The 20627-nt window shown below is 43.2% G+C and overlaps 1 protein-coding gene across 3 annotated transcripts in view; it reads left to right on the forward strand.

Annotated features, from left to right (window-relative positions):
• The window catches only part of CNTN5 (contactin 5), a 674545-nt gene that overhangs the window by 106181 nt on the left and 547737 nt on the right, over positions 1-20627 (forward strand). The gene's annotated exons all lie outside the window — the stretch shown is intronic.

Raw genomic sequence — 20627 nt, forward strand, 5'->3', positions numbered from 1 at the left:
GTGTTTTGCCATATTACATCTCACTGAGGCTACGACACTTAAATCATGCAGCAAATGAACAAAGTATGCTCACCAGTATTTTCTCAGAGGGCTGATGTGCTCTAAGACGGGAGAGTTGGCGCTGGCGCCAAGCTATGTGTTCAATTAAATCTCTTAATAAGCAGACTTCTTTATTACTTTTTCATAGTTAATAAGCTTAAGTACTTGAGGTGATTTTTCTTCAATATTATTGAGCAATTAACATTTGAATTAAATCAAATTATATCATTTTCCGATCAAGTCTAGCACTTAGCAAGATGGCATTTCAGAAAGTCTCTGTTAAACCCTACCTTCCCTCCCTCGAAACCTGTGAAACGGAAGGCATGCTGTGATATATTGGCATGAAAATATAGCACAACCTATTAATGGACATTCTCCAATCCATTTCCATAGACACGGGGATAATTCTGGCTGAGGGCAGCCTTTCTTGCTGCCATCTTCCGTGAAATAAGACTGTATCTCAGTGGCAGAGATTCTGATTTGCACGCAGAAGGTTCAGTCCCCAGCAATCCCAGTTAGAACTGAGAATGTCCCACATCTGAAGCCCTAGAGAACTGCTGGCAAACGGTAGGAGACAGTGAGCTAGGTGGACCAATGGTCTGATTACATTTAAAGCAGTGTTTCCCAAGCTTGGGTCTCCAGCTGTTTTTGGACTACAATTCCCATCATCCCTGACCACTGGTCCTGCTAGCCAGGGATGATGGGAATTGTAGTCCAAAAACAGCTGGAGACCAAATTTTGAGAAACACACCTCCCTGTGTTCCTATTCACCTCTCAGAGCTACAACTCCTAGAGTTCCCTATGAAGAGAGATTAGTTGTTAAACCACACTGAGAATTGTTGCTCTGGACAGGGAATTGAGGCCTCTTAACAACTCTCAGCAGCCTTAATGAACCACAGCTCCCATAATTCTTTGTGGGAAGCATGCCTATTTTAGGTGGTATCATAGTGCCTTACATGTATGGCATGAAAGTGGCCAGAGAGAGAAAGTGAATTGCATGTAGAGGTCCCCAGGGCCACCCCAAATAACTCACACATCACACAGAAATTTTGTTTAAGGTTTTTGGCATAATTTTGGCCACAACTTTATTAAAATACAAAAATGTGAGTGGTTGCTTAGGCATTGGTTGCGACTATCTGCCCCCCAGTGGGGGACAGACTGACATTCTGCAAGCCTGCAAAAGTCAGAAAAGGGGAATAGATCTGGGGGTAGCGATGGAGCAGGGAACCTGCCCTCAGCCCTCCCCAAATGCAACCAGGGGCTCTTGCGTGGCCCTAGCCCCTTGACAGGGTTCGGACAAAAGCAATGGTGAGCCCCTGTATTCCTTTAACAGAATCCCTTGCAACAGCAGCATTAGAGGGGCAGGCACAGCCAATCCATGCCCCTCAACCAACAAAACCATAAACCAATGCCTAACCGCAACCTTACAGGTTGTGATGATTTGCTACACAGTAGGCAAAAACCAAATGGCCCCAGCCAATCAGCCAGATGGACAAAATTCCTACCGGGCCCCTGCCCCAAGAGCAGACGACCCCATGACAGGCATAGCAAGGTCAAAGCAAACAACCCTAAATATAGGGAGGGGGGACGGGCAATCCGATGCATGGAGCAAAAAGACGAAGCTCTACGCCTCGTGCAGGGAGTTTTAACATTTCTAGCTGTCAGTCATCAAATGGCAACGTTAACCTCTTCCCAACAACAAGGGAAGCCCAATCACAACTCTGGCCAACAATCAATTAGCCCGCCCCACAACTTTGGAGTGTCCCGTCGGCTCCCACCGCAACACGTGCTCTCCATGAAGGAGAACATGCTGTGGCAGAAAAAGAGAGAGAATATTGTACTGCCCACTTTGGGGGTATTGCTCCCCCCCCCCAATTCGCTCTGTCCACCACTGGAAGTTGCCCCCAATCAAGATACTAAGTAGATCAATGGGAAATGGTTCCCAAGGCAAGCTGGTCTACTATTCTGACACAATTCAGCTATAATGGAAGATGCTTGAAGATTTGTTGGCAGACTGCGAGACTATAAACCATGTTCCTTGCTCCTTCCCTGCGAAGTAAAATGGTTGCTGGGCATTCTCCACGCCGTCTCCCCAGATTGTAGCATAATTTCCACAAGTGCAAAATTGCTGTTTCCACTGCGTATGATATTATTATTTTAATTGTTTGCTAATGAGCTGTTCAGTGAGCAGACCAAATGACGCCTTGGCACAGTAGCAATATAGAACAGCTTGGGGTTCCCCTCACTTACCCCAATTACATCTCACAGGGTAGGTTCTGTATGTACTTGCCTAAATTTATGTGCAGAGAAAACAGTAGCTCAGTGGTAGCTCCCTGGGTATAAATCTTCCATTAGATGAGATCACACCTCTTACCTTTTCCCTTCCCTCTCACATAATACTGCAATTCAGGGTCATCCACCGAAGCTGAATGTTGGAAGATTCAAGACAGACTAAAGAATTACTTCACATGGTGTATAGTTAACGGCATTCACTCCCATAATATGTAGTAATGGGCACCAACTCATGTGGCATTAAAAGAGAATTAAATTTATGGAGGGTAAGGTTATCGGTGGCTACTAGCTGCAATAACTATGTTCTGCTTCCAGTGTTAGAGAAAGCGTGCTTCTGAACACCAGTTGCTGTGAATCGCATTGTTGTGCTCTGATTTTGCTTGAGGGTTTCATCTGGTTGACCACTGCGAGAACACGATACTTAACTAGATAAGTCTCTGGCATCACTGTGTCAGCGGCTGGTTGGGTGAGGAAGAGGGGTGGAATTAGCCCAACCAAGAGCCCCCCCAGGGAAGGCGCAGAGGAAGAGGATTTCGAACCTGGCAATTGGTGGTTGGACACCTGCCACACTTCTGAAGAGGGGACAAGCTGGGAAGTACTAGAAGCAGGGAGCTTGAGGGATAGCAAAGAGATGGAAGCAGGCAGGTGCCCCAGCACAGGGAAGGGTGATGAGGTTTGGATGTAGGTACAGACAGCAATGATAGAGAGGAGATAGACCCTGCAGTTCTCCCTCAGAGCCCCTCTGACACCTTCTCTACTGACAGCCTGTGAGCCAAGCAGACACAGAAGGGAGTCCCTTGGAGCTAACAGTCACAGATGGAGAGACTTGATGCAGAAGGAGGGGTGACAGGCCAGTTTGAACAACATCTTTGTTTAGACAGGTTTACCCTTTATAAAGGGATGCAGGTGATGCTGTGGTCTAAACCACAGAGCCTAGGACTTGCCAATCAGAAGGTCACCAGTTCGAATCCCTGCGATGAAGTGAGCTCCCGTTGCTTAGTCCCTGCTCCTACCAACCTAGCAGTTCAAAAGCACATCAAAGTGCAAGTAGATAAATAGGTAGCACTCCGGCAGGAAGGTAAACAGCATTTCCGTGCACTGCTCTGGTTCACCAGAAGTGGCTTAGTCATGCTGGTCACATGACCCGGAAGCTGTCTGCGGACAAACGTCGGCTCCCTCAGCCAGTAAAGCGAGATGAGCGCCGCAACCCCAGGGTCATCCGCGACTGGACTTAACAGTCAGGGGTCCCTTTACCTTTTACCGTTCATATATTGTTTCCATGTAATGTCTCCATATATTGTTTTGCTTTCCTTAATGAAGAAACTGACTGCAAGCTAGCCCAGTGCCTCTCTCTCTCTCTAACCTGTGAATGACCTGCCCAACCTGACAGACCGTAACATCAGATGGACCGAAGCAGCTGTCTAAGGTTGAAATCCCGGTGGCAGCGGCTTCTGACCACTGGCAGAGGAAGAGGAGTGAGGGGATAGTGCACCACCCCCAGCAGTGCGATCCCAGTGGGGTGCCATCACAACTGTCTCCCGCCCGCGCTGGGCGCCACGCCCCCACAGATGGCATGCCATGCCCCCAGGACGTGCGCCAGTCCCGCCACCGCCTGCTCTCCACCCCCCGCGCCAGAGCATGAATCTCTGCCACTCCTTCCGACAACATGTCAAGAGATCTTGAGGAACTCTTGTGATATCTCGCCGGAAGCTGCAGCTGCATAATCCCAGTAAGCAAGGCTTGGATGGTGGAGGGGTTGACAGCACAGGGGTGGCACCTTCCTGTTTCGTCTCAGGCAGCAAACTGGGATGGGATGCCCCTGGCCTTGAACTATGCACTTCAGTGCAAGAAACGGAAGCCTTAAATACAAATGAATAAGGGTTTGAGTAGCTCCTGTCTTGAAGGAGCTGTATGGGCTAACAGTATGTTTCATCTCTGAACAAAGCAGTCCTGAAATTCCCTCAGAAGACACCTGAAGGCAACCCTGTTTAGGGAAGTTTTTAATGTTTGATGTTTTACCGTGTTTTTAATATTCTGTTCTGAGCTGCCCAGATGATGATGATGATGGTCTGGAACCAGGATATTCTTCTTTATGTATCCTCACACATATTTCAGATCAGTGGAGGAGGTCACTTTACACCTCCTTTTGTTAACCTTGAATTAGGAAACCTACCTCTTCAGCCATGCTTAGTAAAGGGTGTTTAGTAAGTCTTATGGGTTCCTTTAACATAATCTCTGAGAGGGGCTCTATCTCAGGGGTGTAGCTTATGCTCTCCATATCTAGAATTCACATAGTTAGCAGGGACAATTTACTCCAAATCCTTAACTGGGTGGCCATGCTTTGCTGATGGAAACACACCCAGGAGATGGGTGAGATGCCATACGGTGGTACCTCAGGTTAAGTACTTAATTCGTTCCGGAGGTCCGTTCTAAACCTGAAGCACCACTTTAGCTAATGGGCCTCCTGCTGCCGCCGCGCCGCTGGAGCACGATTTCTGTTCTCATCCTGAAGCAAAGTTCTTAACCCGAGGTACTATTTCTGGGTTAGCGGAGTCTGTAACCTGAAGCGTATGTAATCTGAAGCGTATGTAACCCGAGGTACCAATGTACTTCCTTATTACATAAACCCATCTGCCATGAGTCCTATTATTTGGTTAATCTGGTTAAATAGTTTTGCAGATCTTCCAATTTCTTACATTTAATAAATATATCCATTTTACCACTTAATTTGCATTTTGAGCCTTTGTTGTGGGTGGGCCTGGCGATAAACTATTCTTGCAAATAGAGCAGGTTAAAACTATAAGGGAGAGATGAAACTAAACAGTAGAAAGAATAAAGACTCTTGTGTTCATCTGATTGTTTTGGGATATATTTCCTGACTGGAAGCCTGTGTGATTTATTTATTTTGTTATATTAAATTTATTTACCACCCTTCTGCAAGCATCTGACAGCCTTTTTTTTTTTTTTTTTTGAAGTATAGAAACTTGCTTGAAATAAATAAACGCTACAACAATAGATAACGCACATGGAATCTCAAATGCAAAATGAACAAAAGATCTTTCTGTCTTCCTGAAGAGGAGAAAAATGCAAAGAGGAGAGGATATGCGAGGGGGGAGGGGAGTTTGAGGGCAGGAGAGGTTCTCTCATTCTTTACGGTTTCTGTACCCATCAACCGATAAACACATTAGACAAGGCAAATATGATTAAAGGCAACTGGCAGTAACTTCACTGAATAAACATAAAACATCAAATAGGTTCCAAAGCTCTTATCTTCTCTACTTTTAAATCATAGCTTAAAAGCCTAGGAAAATATCCCAAGGCTCAACGGCCAAGCATTATGAAAAGCAGAGAGGTGGAAGAAAAATGCGTCCCACAGAAGAGGTGCTCATTGGGCAGATATCTGAGAAAGTGCCAAGGCTTCTTTCAGTCTTTGTGTTAGGTTGAAAGAAATTGTTCATGTATTGTTTCTGTCTCCTCTGTGAAATAAAGCAAGGTCCAGAGATAGCTTTATCGGAGAGAAGAGTGGAGGTTTATGGTGTCCCACTCTTTGAAAATGATCTGTATAGTCTGAGCAGGCATTCAAGGTACTGTCGTACCTCAGAAGTCGAACAGAATCGGTTCCAGAAGTCCATTTGTCTTCCAAAACGTTTGACTTCCAAAGCGTGGCTTCTGAACGTTTGAAAACTGGAACACTCACTTCTGGTTTTTGATCATTTGGGAGCCGGACTGTTCGACTCCCAAGGCATTTGGGAGCCGAGGTATGACTGTATATTGCTTAGATATGGGGAGGGAAATTCAATTTAGTTTGTGTTTTGATGAGAAACAACCTGATTTCACACCTTTTGAGTCAATAACGCAAACACAGCTATCCTTCAAAATTCCCTCTTCTCCAAATTTTGCAAGGTGGTCTTGCAGCCAAACAGTGTGTTAAAAAAATGTGTGTATCAGCAGAAGTTTTTAATGTGTACCAGCAGAAACTGGTGAAAAGAACATACAAACAACACATTATATTTGAAAAGTGGCTTGCAAAAAACGATTATATTAGTCAAAACCAGGACTTTATTTCAGCTAGAGTTCACCAGAGCTCAGCTGTGGCACCTCTCAGGTGGGCACCATCGCCATTCTATGAGAACAAGGGAGAAGTTCATGATGAGCTCAGGCACCTCTTTTTCTAGAAAAATAGCACTGGTCAAAACCATGTACAAAACTTGTACATTGGGAGAAAGTCACATGGAAATGCTAATAATTTTCCATGAATATTTTTTTTAAAAAATGTATAGCACAGATAGAACCCAAGACTGGGGAGATGCAGGTCGAAATTCCTACTCACTGGAAGCTCAGTGGATGACTTGTCATGCTGAGGGGGAGGAAAAAACTTAAACACATGTAATGGTTCTAGGGATTGCTCGTGCGTAAGCCGGTGCTTATCTCCCCGGCTGGGTGCAAACACCTGGCTGGGTTGCCTAAGTGAACCTTTTCTGTCCGGACAGCCACTCACCCGTGGCTGACTCAATCGCTGGCAGAATCCGTCAGTGGGCGTTTCTTAAACTTCTTCCAGCAAAGAAGCTCTTTGACGCCTAGTCTCCTCCTATTCTCTCTGCGCGAAAGCCTTCTGCGCAAGGAGGGCGTGGGCAACGGAGGACCCCTACTCTCCCCGCTGGTCCCAGGCAAGGAGTCATGGGACCGCCTCGCCGCTTCCCCCATCTGCCCCCCTTCTCCACTGGTGCTACGCTGATTCTCTTCCCCAGAAGATGGGCTGCTTCTCCCAATCCCTGGACGCTCTCTGGAATCCCTCTGGCTTTTGCTCTCTCCCTCCGGCACTGATGGCAGTTCCCTGGCAACACACTACAGAGTTCCCAAAAAATAGACCTGAGGCAATTGTACTTCATCCAGCAGAGCTTTACTCCTACTGAAGGCAAATGAGCATAATGTTCACAAATCCAATACATTCAGGACTGGCACAGTCCATAAAAAATCCAGTTGCAGCAGTTACAATAAAACTTACAATACAATACAAAACCTTAACACTACATACGGAACAGAACACCACTCCAGAACAAAGAGATAGAAAGAGAAAGGAAGTGAAACCCAGGCTCCTTCTGGTCTTAATATTTGAGTCAGCATGACCTTGACAGAAAGGATAACAGGGCCAGTTTAAACCAGCTGTACTCAGCTTCCCAGAAGGAATAACCCAAACAAGAACCTTCTGCCTGTTTCTTTCACATAGACTGAAACCTTCCAGAACACTCCTGAACCAAGCAGAACAGGAAAGATCTCTACACATCAGATCAATACTTTCTGTACTAAGAAATGCAAACTGACAGACTTTGGGTTAGCCCCTGTCTCTTCCCACATATACATACACAGAGTTCAATCTTTTCAGAGGCACTTCTCTGCAGACAAGGCCTTTTCACTCCTACTGGAATATCCTTCCCAGAGCAGCTTGCTTGCACCTTCTTTGCAGTTTTTTGGCCATCAAGATTAAAATATTGTTGGCGTTGCCTGAGAAGGTTTTGTTTTTACCGCTTGGTTTATATGCTTTGCAGCTGGAGATTTTATGCTGCATTATATTTTCCTTGCAAATAATTATTGCTACCGCCACTCTTGCTGAAGAGCCTTGGAGGAAAGGTAGGTTATGCAATAATAGTAACAGAGTGCATTAATTGAATCACCCACATTCATTCTGGTGGCAGCTTCCATCCCCCAGCCAGCAAGGTCTGCAAAGAGGAGGTACCTGGAAAGCACCATATTTCAAAGTGTTCAGATTCCAAAAATCAGCACTCTTAAACCCCAGTACCTTTTCATGAGCCTCGGGCAAATTATGCAATCAGCATTATTTTTAAGAAGCAATATTGCAGCAACACATTGCCTCTCTCTTCCTTCCGTTTGCATGGTGTGATGTGTATATTATTTGCTGGAAGTGGATTTCACTTTTAATTTTCACCACCTCTTTTTCTTTTTTTTCTTTTTTAAGGAAACTTGTGATCAAAGTTACACTTGTCTTTCTCAGAAGGAAATAGAAAATACTTCCTCCTGTTCCTTTCTAGAGCTGTGATTTACACAACTGTTATGATATCCAGATTACAAAGCCACAAGAGAATGCATTTAAAATCCATCATGTCTACATTTTATTTTAACAGCATGATCCCGTGCATTTATTTTTGGCAGAGAGTTACTCTCAAGTAAGTGTGTTTATGATGGTGGACATAAATTAGGGGCTTTAAACAACGGGTGAGGAACAACTATAGATTTTTGGGTGTTTCTTTTAATTCATATCCACAGCAGTGTGTTTTCTGGGATTACATGCTTCTTGCACAACTAGTGCACAATAATCACAGTTTCTAAACAGAGGGCAATTTCTTTAAAAATGGAAGTACAGTGGTACCTCGGGTTACATACACTTCAGGCTACATACGCTTCAGGTTACAGACTCTGCTAACCCAAAAATAGTACCTCGGGTTAAGAACTTTGCTTCAGGATGAGAACAGAAATTGTGCTATGGTGGTGTGGCAGCAGCGGAAGGCCCCATTAGCTAAAGTGGTGCTTCAGGTTAAGAACAGTTTCAGGTTAAGAACGGACCTCCAGAACGAATTAAGTACTTAACTTGAGGTACCATTGTAGAAAGAAGATAAATAATTTGTAATTTAGAGAAGGTGAAGCATACTTTTGGTGGGAAGTAAAGCACACTTCCATCTCTCTCCTACTTCCCTCTACCATCATCTAGAACAGGGGTAGGCAAACTAAGGCCCATGGGCCGGATGCGGCCCAATCACCTTCTCAATCTGGTCCACGGATGGTCCGGGAATCAGCGTGTTTTTATATGAGTAGAATGTGTCCTTTTATTTAAAATGCATCTCTGGGTTATTTGTGGGGCCTGCCTGGTGTTTTTACATGAGTAGAATGTGTCCTTTTATTTAAGATGCATCTCTGGGTTATTTGTGGGAAACAGGAATTCGTTCATATTTTTTTTTTCAAAATATAGTCCGGCCCCCTACAAGGTCTGAGGGACAGTGGACCGGCCCACAGCTGAAAAAGGTTGCTGATCCCTGATCTAGAATCAGTTATGTGAGACACAGAAGACATTTCCATAGTGCTAGTTCAGTGGTATAAAGCTGTATACAGTGGTACCTCGGGTTACAGTTGCTTCAGGTTACAAACTTCGCTAATCCGGAAATAGTACCTCAGGTTGAATACTTTACCTCAGGATGAGAACAGAAATCGCGCAGCGGCAGCGGGAGGCCCCATTAGCTAAAATGGTGCTTCAGGTTAAGAACAGTTTCAGGTTGAGAACAGACCTTCAGAACGAATTAAGTTCTTAACCCGAGGTACCACTGTATGAGATTGCTACCAAACAAATCCACAGCTTCTGGGGCTGTAGCCCACTTACTTGAAGTAAGCCCTGTTGAACTCTGTGGATCTTTCTTGCCCATGTTTATTTATTTTAAAAGATCATAGAGTCTTAGAGTTGGAAGGGACCCAAGGGTCATCTAGCCCAAGCCCCTGCAATGAAACAGATGACTAGGATGCTTTTCTCAGGAATGGTTATTGAGGAAGAATTTCTGTTTCCCATTGTCAATGAGGCCAGTCTCACATACACAAGGGTGTGGTTTCTTTACTACAAAACTGGTAAGAACCAATTAAGGAGGAACCTAATGATGACTATTAAAGTGAGAAAAAAACCCTCCATATAAGGCACAAGGAGTGTTCTGATAGGTTCAGTAAGAATAGGTTGTGCAAGATGTATTTCATGGACAGTGGTTGGATAAAGAGATGGTGAACTTATGGGGTGGCAGAAGGTGGTTGGTAAGGTCCGTATAGTTAAAGCTATGGTTTTCCCAGTAGTGATGTATGGAAGTGAGAGCTGGACCATAAAGAAGGCTGATCGCCAAAGAATTGATGCTTTTGAATTATGGTGCTGGAGGAGACTCTTGAGAGTCCCATGGACTGCAAGAAGATCAAACCTATCCATTCTTAAGGAAATCAGCCCTGAGTGCTCACTGGAAGGACAGATCCTGAAGCTGAGGCTCCAAGACTTTGGCCACCTCATGAGAAGAGAAGACTCCCTGGAAAAGACCCTGATGTTGGGAAAGATGGAAGGCACAAGGAGAAGGGGATGACAGAGGACGAGATGGTTGGATAGTGTTCTTGAAGCTACTAACATGAGTTTGACCAAACTGCGGGAGGCAGTAGAAGACAGGAGTGCCTGGAGTGCTCTGGTCCATGGGGTCATGAAGAGTTGGACACGACTAAACGACTAAACAACAACAACAACAAAGGTGGTTGGTCAGAGGACAAACAGGTCAGATGACACATGTTTTTCCTATAATGGAAAGCTCCCACAGGTACTATTTCTGGGTTAGCAGAGTCTGTAACCTGAAGCATCTGTAACCCGAGGTACCACCATACAAAGACATACATAGGAACACTCTGTATGGATTCCAGAAGCGGTAACCTGGTTTGTAAAAGCGTATCTTTCTTCAATGTAAGAGAACACGTGAGAAATTGCTTTGCCGAAGTCATGTATATTGAAACAACCTGATTTTGCTCAATTTCTTCCACCGCCACCACCCCTGGCCGAATAAAATTAAAAAAACCTAGACCATTGTATTTTTGCAGCTGATTTGGCAAGCTCTGTGGTTTTTGCATGAAATAAAATATACATTAAAGCCCCCCTAGGAGAGCCAGATCGCTGTGTTGCCATCACTGCTAATAAACCTGTACTGCTGTATGACAAATAGATAACTGGGGCTTTCGATTTCTTTCTTTAGAGTTCTTTATATGGAACTGTGTCTGCACTGCCTTCAATGCCTTAAAACCATTCGGCATCACCATATAAAAAGAAACATTTACATAAAATGAGATAGTAAAGAAAAGTAATTGGATAGGAAAGCTAAGCTGTAAATAATGCATTGCCCTTTAGTTTCCCACAAAAGGAGAAATCTGGAAGATATAAAGCAAGTGACAAAAATCCTCTAAGATGAAAAAAAATCAGATTATCTCGCTGCACAGCACAAAACTTCTTTTGCAATTATTTCCTCACCCCCATACTATCCAGAATCCTAAACACTGGAAACCTTGCATTGTTACAAGAGAATTTAGGCTTAATTTGATGGTCAGTTGTATGTTCTAGTTGCATTATTGAAACAAAGGAAAACACCAGATTGCTAATAGCTTGAATAGATAGTTGCTGTTATATTGCCATTTGTTAACCTACAGCTAGGATGCTTAATGAAAGTGAAGACAGTCTAGGGATGCAAGTGGAAATTACAGTTGAAGGCTAATGTTAGAACTGTAAGATATAAGGCTTGTCAAGCATGATGGCTAACTGGCCTTGAAAGCTCTGCCCTTTCTGGATGTCACTCACATCGGATTGATCAATGTATGTCTTAATACGTATGGGCTATATTTTGCCCCAAATGCACAAGCAGCCATGTTGACCCAAAAGAAAATATCCAAATTTGACAGCACTTGGCCAAGGGAACTGTCACAAAATAATAAACAGGCATTTTAAGTTCTGCAGAGCTCTCAATCGGGCCTTAGCACATTCACAATGGAATTTGTTTCCATAAGATGCAGTGATGGTTGCCAACTTGGATGGCTTTAAGAGAGGATTAGGTAAATTCATGGAGGATAAGGCTATCAAGGGCTGATAACCAGGATGGCTATGTTCTTTCTCTGCCACCAGAATATGCCTCTGAATAACAGCTGCTGGGAATCACAGGTGAAGAGAGCGCTCTTGCTCTTAGGTCCTGTGTTTGGGCTTCTATAGGCATCAGACCAAACACTATGAGAACAGGTTGCTTGACTAGATGGGCCTTTAGTCTGATCTTAGGAGCAGCAACAGAAGGAGAAATAGCAGCAGGCTCCAGTCATCTTGCCCTTTGGTTCTTGGCTGCTGTACACATCAGGTCTAGAGAAGAAGGCAAGGGGCAACACTTAGGAAAGAGGCCGTCTGTGGACATCTTGATCTGGCACTGCTGTTCTTAAAATTAAACAAAACTCGGGTGCAATTTGCAAGCGGGGAGTACCTGGAAAAAAATATGGACCTTTATTGTACTAGGATACATCACTCTGGTTAAAGGAACTGGCATTTGATGCCTCTGATATAAGCATCCATTTTATGTCTCCTATATAATCACAACAGTCATAACTGATAGGGCAGGCTGAGAGTTAGTGGATGACCCAAGCAAAAACAATGAGAAGTGAGTCAAAATAGGAAATGGCACATGCTCAGAGTCTTCTGCTTTTTTTGTAGCCCATTAAAACTTTTGTAATAGTAAATTTGTTGGCCTTTAAGATACCACAAGTTGGATTTTCTGGCACCTTATTTAGTGTATTCTTCTTTTGGGGAATGGGGGCTGTGCTTTGAGAACTGCACCAAAGTCCCCAGCTACCTTCTTCCACCCTTGCCATATGGTCCCAGGGCAGATTACAACAATGTAAAAATGTAACATTATGATCACTTGAAACAATTTCCAATCAGAAGAATATGTATGGTGTCCAAGGTCAGCGTCTCAATGCCATGGCAGACAAGTAAGGGGAGATGGACAGAAGAGATAGAGCAAGTGAACTGGTGGTGGAAGGGATGCAAAAGTATCTTAGGGGCAAGATCAGTAGACATAGGAGGAGGCAGTCCTCAAGGTAGGGAACTTAGTTTAAACTGGAGTCTATACTGTAGAAGAATTGGGGAGGCAGGGGATTATCATGCCCATGCTTGCTTCACACTGGAAGTATGCATTATAAGTTACTGACACTCATATTGCAAGCCAAGGAACTATGGACTTCGGTAACAGCACAAACAACACATTCAGAAGTGATGCTGACACCATAGGTGATGTAACACCCTACTTACCGTATGTCTCACGACAGATGCTCACTGTTGGCTGTCGGATCCCACTATATTTCTATAGTCAATATTTTGTTATATTTAGAAATGTGATAGCTTGATTGAAAAGGGAATGGGGAGAGAAAGAATGCCAAAGTACATTGCAAGAGAAGGGTATCAAATAATCAGCCAACGTTTGCAAATTAGAACCTTTTCTGCATAATTTTACTTGTTTCCATACCACTGGAAAAATCCACTGGGTTGTTTAGAAACAGAAGTGTATGAAACACGAAATGGAGACCTGAAACGCTTCAAAAGGTAAAACAGCTTCAAAATAAAAACATAAATGGGGAAGAAAAAACAGTGCCCAGAACTTGAAAGTACCAAAATTAAAAAGCACAAGAAAATAAAAACTTCTGCACCTAATACTGAAAAGACTACAGTGTGGAGACCAGATGGACCTCTCTGGAAAGAAAGTTCACAACTGATGTGTAATTGCTGAAAAGGCTTTCACCCCATCAAATAGCTGCTTCACCTCATTTGTTTGAGAAACTTGGCGAAGAGCCTCTGTGTTGTTGTTTAGTCATTTAGTTGTGTCCGACTCTTTGTGACCCCATGGACCAGAGCACGCCAGGCACTCCTGTCTTCCACTGCCTCCCGCAGTTTGGTCAAACTCATGCTGGTAGCTTCGAGAACACTATCCAACCATCTCGTCCTCTGTCGTCCCCTTCTCCTTGTGCCCTCCATCTTTCCCAACATCAGGGTCTTTTGATCTCTGATTCTGGGCAGGTGTCTATAGGATGAGACAGTCATTCAGGTAGGAAGGAAACTACATCTGGTTTGAGATTAAAGGATGACATCCAACAGACTTCAACTCATGCAAAGGACTTTCCTTTACTCCCCCCTGTGCCCCAAAATTTGCTGCAGAGGGCCCTTGGGAGCTGATTTGGATGGCATGGGGCATGCAGTCGAGAGGGGGTTGAAGCAGAAATGGATTCTACTGGCAGACAGGCACTTTTACATAAAAAAATGTGCTTCAATATTTTTTCTCCTGTGGATTCTGAAACAAAGAAAAACAAACACTGATTAGCAGAGTAGCAGGACGCAAGGGACTTATGAATGAACATATGTGAAAATGACAGTGGCTGAACAGAACCCTGCTCTACCCACCCCTACATTGTGTGAGTATTGGACGGGAAGGGCTGCAACTCAGTATTGGGACATCTGCTTTGCACACTGAAGGTCTCAGGTTCAATTCCTGGTGTCTCCAGGAAGGCTGGAAATGTCCCCTGTCCAAAACCCTGGAGAGCCACAGCCACAAAGCATAGCCAATACTGAGCTATATGGATCAATGGTTTGACTCTGTATAAGGCACATTGCTGTGTTCCCAAATATTTATTTAATGTTTTTCTAGAGGCAGCCGGTACTTCCTGATTTCTCAGCAATCCAGGCAATTGTCAGGCCGGCCACATATTACAGGTGGGGCGTGTTGAAGTAAGCGTAGCAAAATCACAGCTAAGAAGCTCAGATCATTTATATGACTGACACCCTTCCTTTGAAATTAAACCAATGTCCAGACTTTACCACTCAAAAGCTTTACTTGCAGAAATGTATAGTTATAGATGAGTTAAAACATAATATTTACAGTCATATGTTTATCCAAGCATGGGCTTATTATAGTCTCTTCTTCTAACTTCCAAACAACTGTATTTTCTTCTCTTTCCAGAGCTCAGCACTCAGCCTTCTGTATCTTCAATTAGGCCATGCCTTGTAGTTCCTATGAGAGATTTCCCCTTTTAGCTTCCCCTGCAGCTTTTGTTCTCTTTCTTTCAAGCAGAGAAGAAGCACTACAACACTCTATTCAACTTAGCAGTGTTCACAGTGGATTCTAAATCATAGTCATATTGCTTCACATAAAATGGAGTCTCTCCTTTTCTAGATACCTCCCATGTGACCAATGTTAGCCAATGACATGAGAACTGCTAGAGAACTCTCTAGAATTTTTACCCAGCCAATCACATTTGAACACATAGTAATGCATACAAGCATTTGCAATTTCAGGGGATTAAATTACTATACTTAGCAGGGCAGGCATCATAGGCTGAGTCAGAGAAACTGCCACCAATCCTTCTAGCCATTTCACTACACTGTCTCCTCCATTTCACTGGAACATCTCCTTTTGAGAGACTTGGAACCAGGCAGACCTTAGATGACTCAAGAAAGCAAAGCCGCCTGATAATTTTGTTGACTCGAAGCAGACTTTGCAACAGGGCTTGGCGAGAAGGATTTGGCACCTCTACTTGCAAACATATGGAGTCGCAGAATAACCTGTACAATTAAATGGTGATTTATATGACAAATCAATCAGTAATGTGTGACAGCACACAGTAAATAAACTCACTAGTTTCAAAACAGCACCAAGGATGAGGTAATTGAGGAAGTTAATCAGCTGTTATATTTGGGCTTTCCCCCCTTCTTCCTAGAGACTATAATTCTGAAGAAATGAAAAGAGAGAGGAAGACAGACCACACAGCGTAGCCAGGCTGGCATTAATTGCAGAGTCGGAGCACATTTGAAGGAATCCTGGGATCAAGTACTGGTTAATTTGGATTAAAATTTTACCCTGGCCCAAGAGGTTGGGCAATATAAAGTGCATTATAATGGAGAGGTAGCATGGTGCAGTAGGGCCAGGAGAGGGTTCAGCCTCCTCTCCTACAATAAAAGTTAAAACTCATTTCTCTTGGATATTGGACAGGAGTTTTTTCCAGCAGAAGCAGCTTGCCTTTGTGGGAGTCAACTGCTCCACTAGCTCCTGGCAGCAGGGCTGTATTAACCATTAAGCAAAATAGGCATGAGCTTAGGGCATGGGTAGGCAAACTAAGGCCCAGGGGCCGGATCAGGCCCAATCGCCTTCTCAATCCGGCCCGCAGACACTCCGGAAATCAGCGTGTTTTTACCTGAGTAGAATGTGTCCTTTTATTTAAAATGTATCTCTGGGTTATTTGTGGGGCATAGGAATTCGTTCATTTTTTCTCTCAAAATTTAGTCTGGCCCCCCCACAAGGTCTGAGGGACAGTGGACCGCCCCCCTGCTGAAAAAGTTTGCTGACCCCTGGCTTAGGGCATCAAGGGAAGGGGGACACCACAGAAATTTCCCATTGCTGGATTTTTTTTAACATTAATGATCACAAATTGCTCAGCTGAGTGTTCATTTCCTCAGTTGAAGTGTACAGCCGTACCTTGGTTGTCGAACAGAATCCATTCCCTGCAGTCCTTTCGACTTCCGAAAATGTTTGACAACCAAGGCGTGGCTTCCAATTGGCTGCAGGAGCTTCCTGCACGCAATCAGAAGCTGTGGAAGCCGCGTTGGATGTTCAGGTTCCAATGAACGTTCGCAAACCAGAACACCAAGGCGTTTGACAACCAAGGTACGGCCGTACTGAAAATCCCAGCAGAACTGGATGCCTTATCTCCACTAAGTATAGAAGCAGAATATTAGTTTTGAAGATCTGATCAAAGACTTTGCAATTAGAAAAAAAGTAGGAGAATTTTTTCCCCCAAATATAAAGAAAGTGTAAGTATACAAAAATAAGCATTATTTTCCAATTTACTTTAGGTTTCGTTTCATTTTTTAAAAAATATATCTTTTTTATTTTATGGTTTACTGTTGTTTGTATTTTGAATTATATATGTATGGGAGCAGCACACATTTTAAGTGTTTGGGGCCTTTAAAGGTTTTAATCCAGTCCTGCCTGGCAGGTGGGTCATCCCCTCCCCCTCTTTCCTTTTTCCTTTCTCCTTCTGTTATGGAACTCCTATTTGGGGACTTCCCTGGCTTTTTTCTGGCCCACGTAGGACCAGTCTGGATAGCTGGCCTTGGTGAAGATTTGACGTTTTCATCCCCCAAAACTTTTTGATTTGAGTTGCTACTGAAATGAGGCTGCATTTTAATGTTGTATTTCAATCTAGGTTTTAAGTTGTATTTTAATCAACTGTTTTTATACCTGGTGTTAGCTGCCCTGAGCCCGGTCTTGGCTGGGGAGGGCAGGGTATAAATAAAACTTATTCTTATTCTTATTCTTATGGTTGCCTTAGAAGCCCAGTAGATTGCTGCTGTCTGTGGGAGTCTCTCCTGCATGTTCCGAATATCTAAGAAGCCCTATTGGCAGTAACTCAGATCCAGACAAATAACTGCAAATCTTACACTTGTCCATTTCAAAGCATAGCAAGTGGCCTTACATTGATTTAGACCACTCTTCCATCAAGCTGGGCATTAGCTATATTGACTAGCAGCAGCTATTCAGGGTCTCAGGCAGCAATCTTAGCCTAACCTTGCAAGAAGTTCCTGAGGATACAACTTGGACTGAACATGCAGGACAGATGCTCTGTGCTATGGCCAACAATACTCTACAATTCCTTTAAAATGATTCATAAATTGCATTTCCTCCTTTAGAAAGGTAGAATCGTGAGAGCTACTGAATTTTAATCCCAGCACTGATATTTTCCTCCTCCTACGTCTCCCACCCCATCCAACCCACCCACAACCCCTGCACGTAATCCATCTTTTTGCTCTTCATTAAAGTGAGAATTAATAAATTGATTTCCCTCCCTAAGCTAATATTCAGCAATAAGCTGCGCCAAAAATAAGCCAGATAAATGTGTGTTTTAAGAGGTGAGCATTCATATGTGATGGCATAGATGTTTGCAATTAGTTGAAGGAAGATTCCCTAACAATCCTACTGACATAGTGAACTATGCGTAATAACAGGAGAGTTAAAGCTATACATAAAGTTTTAAAGGCCTCATTGAAAATGAGATATTATTTACTGATGAATTGTTCCCACCTGCCACCGAAGTTTTAGAGGCTAGTCCTTGGGAATTTATTGTGCGTGCCTATAATAGTAATACAGTCATTTAGACCCTGCTGCTGAAACGATCCTTCCGCTTGCATCTATCAGACTTCTTTGTTAAGTGTGTAAACACACCTTTAAGCTCCATCAAAGGTGTGTGTTGATTGCACAATGGAAGCTAATGAATCAAATCTAGATCTTTGGATAAAATTAAACTTGCTTGTTGAGAGACCATTTCAATAAAGAAGAGTGGAAAATAGCGTCACAATGAGTTATTCAGAGGTTTAAAATAAACCATCGAAAGCTTTGCTGTGATACTATAGACACAAATATACTTCCCATAGTGCTTAAAACAAGGATGGGGAATCTGTGGCTACTCCAATTGTTGCTGGACTACTGCTGCCATTGTCTCAGACAACTGGTCATGCTAGCTGGGGCTGGTGGGAACTGTGAAGGTGCAGACACTCCCCAGTGTCCCTATTTTCCAGGGACATTCCCGGATTTACAGAAGGCATCCCAGTTACTGATTTGATCTCAGAATGTCCTGCTTTTCCTTAGGATGCCCCTATTTTCATTGGAGAAATGTTGGAGTGTTTGGAGTTATGCGACCCCCCCGAGCCAAGGAGATAAATAACTATACAACCTTTGGAAGGCACCTGAAGGCAGCCCTATATAGGGAAGTTTGTAAATGGTTTATTATGTTTTTATATATTTTGGGAGCTGCCCAGCATGGTTGAGGCAACTCAATCAGATGGGTGGAGTATAATAATAATAAATAACAACAATAATAAAATTGGATGGCTCTATTTTCATTGGAGAAATGTTGGAGTGTTTGAAGGTGGCTCCTATTGCTGTCTCAGAGACAGAGTCCCCTGTGGTGAGGAATTGATTGCTCTGATAATTGTGAGGGGAAGTAGAGGTTTCCTAACAGCTCTCAGGACCTTACACACAATAGTAATAATAATAATAATAATAATAATAATAATAATAATAATAATAATAATAATTTATTTATACCACACTCATCTGGCTGAGTTAACCCAGCCACTCTGGGTGGCTCCAAACAGAATATTAAATACACGATAAAACATCAAACATTAAAAACCTCCCTAAACTGGGTTGCCTTCAGATGTTTTCTAAAAGTCGGATAGTTGTTTATTTCCTCGACATCTGGTGAGAGGTTGTTCCACAGGGTGGGCGCCACGACTGAGAAGGCCTTCTGCCTGGTTCCCTGTAACCTCAGCTGGACCTCAGTGCTTGGGCAGAACGATGGAGGCACACCCAGTATTCTTCGGGGGAAGCTATGACTGTTTAAAGTGCTATCATAGTGCTACAAATGTATGGTGTGGATGTGTCCCATGCCTGAATGTACACTGTGTCTCCCACAATCAAAGTCAGCGCTCTATAAACTGGGATAAATAAATGAAAAAAAATCCACCCTGTGATCTGTTATTTTCCAGTCAGGAATTAGCAATAGGGAACACACACACACCGAAGTCCAGGTGTGTGTTTGTGTGTGTGTGTGTGTGTGTGTGTGTGTATAATACATATATAATACATATATATACCCCTGGACTTCGATGTTTAATTTTTTTTACTTTCTGGGTTTCAATTTTCCCCCTCCCATATCATTTTCAGGTTTGTAAGGCTCATGGGTTCACATCCAAAATTCAATATTGCTCTGCAGCTATATTTGATTCTTTCAAATGCCGTATCACTCTGGGATCAGCTCCTGACATAACTTGTTAACCAGTGTCCTGGGGCAGTAGGTACACTCGTAATTCAAATATAGTCAATAGTCAACATCAATCACAGCCTAAGATTTCTGAAAGTTTTTGGCATATCAATGCATGCTAATGAGACCAGCTTGAACAGAAGCGGAAAGTGCAAAGTCAAGGAAATGTGATGTGCTGAAGTAAGGTCATGACAGCAGCAAGCCAAACATGCTACTTTTTCAAGGCAAATAGGTGAGCATTTCTAAAAAGTCAAGAGTGGCCACTGGATTGCGTCTAAAGTGAATTGCGAAGAGAAGTTGGATGTCCTGGCTGAGAACATCTAAGAGGAATTTAGCATACTTTTGATGAGACTTGTGAAATTTCTTAGGTTAATTCTACCCATCTCTAACTCGCCATGAATTTTACCTCAAGCAGAATTTGAGGAGAATTTGGAATCCCTCTTAGTCAAAACAAAATTTCTAAGGAGCTTCAATGAATACAAAATGAGCTAGCTAAATTCCTCAGAGAGATTCAAAACATCTCTAGGTTAATATGAATTAACTGAATGTGACACGTGAGGCAAAGGTCCCCACTTGAGGAAAACATCTGAATAACCTTGAGAGTTGCTGAGATTATTGACATTTCTTAGGGGTGGAGTTCATATATCTCTAAATTTAAAGCTGATTGGGGGTGAGGATGGACACAACACTTCCTAATTACTTAAATCAGGGTAAGCTGCCCTCCTCTCCAACAGCTTCAGAGATCTTACCAGATATTTCTGGTGCAGTTTCAAGACCACCTCCCCTCCACAACAGCTCATTTCAAAATGAAAGCTGAGATTCTTGGGATGGTGAATTCTAAGCTCACCTTTAAATCTTTTTATTTTGTGTGCGTTATGCGTTGTTTG

The sequence above is a fragment of the Podarcis pityusensis genome (assembly GCF_964106645.2).
Source record: "Podarcis pityusensis genome assembly, chromosome: 4".
In the NCBI taxonomy this organism is placed as follows: domain Eukaryota; kingdom Metazoa; phylum Chordata; class Lepidosauria; order Squamata; family Lacertidae; genus Podarcis; species Podarcis pityusensis.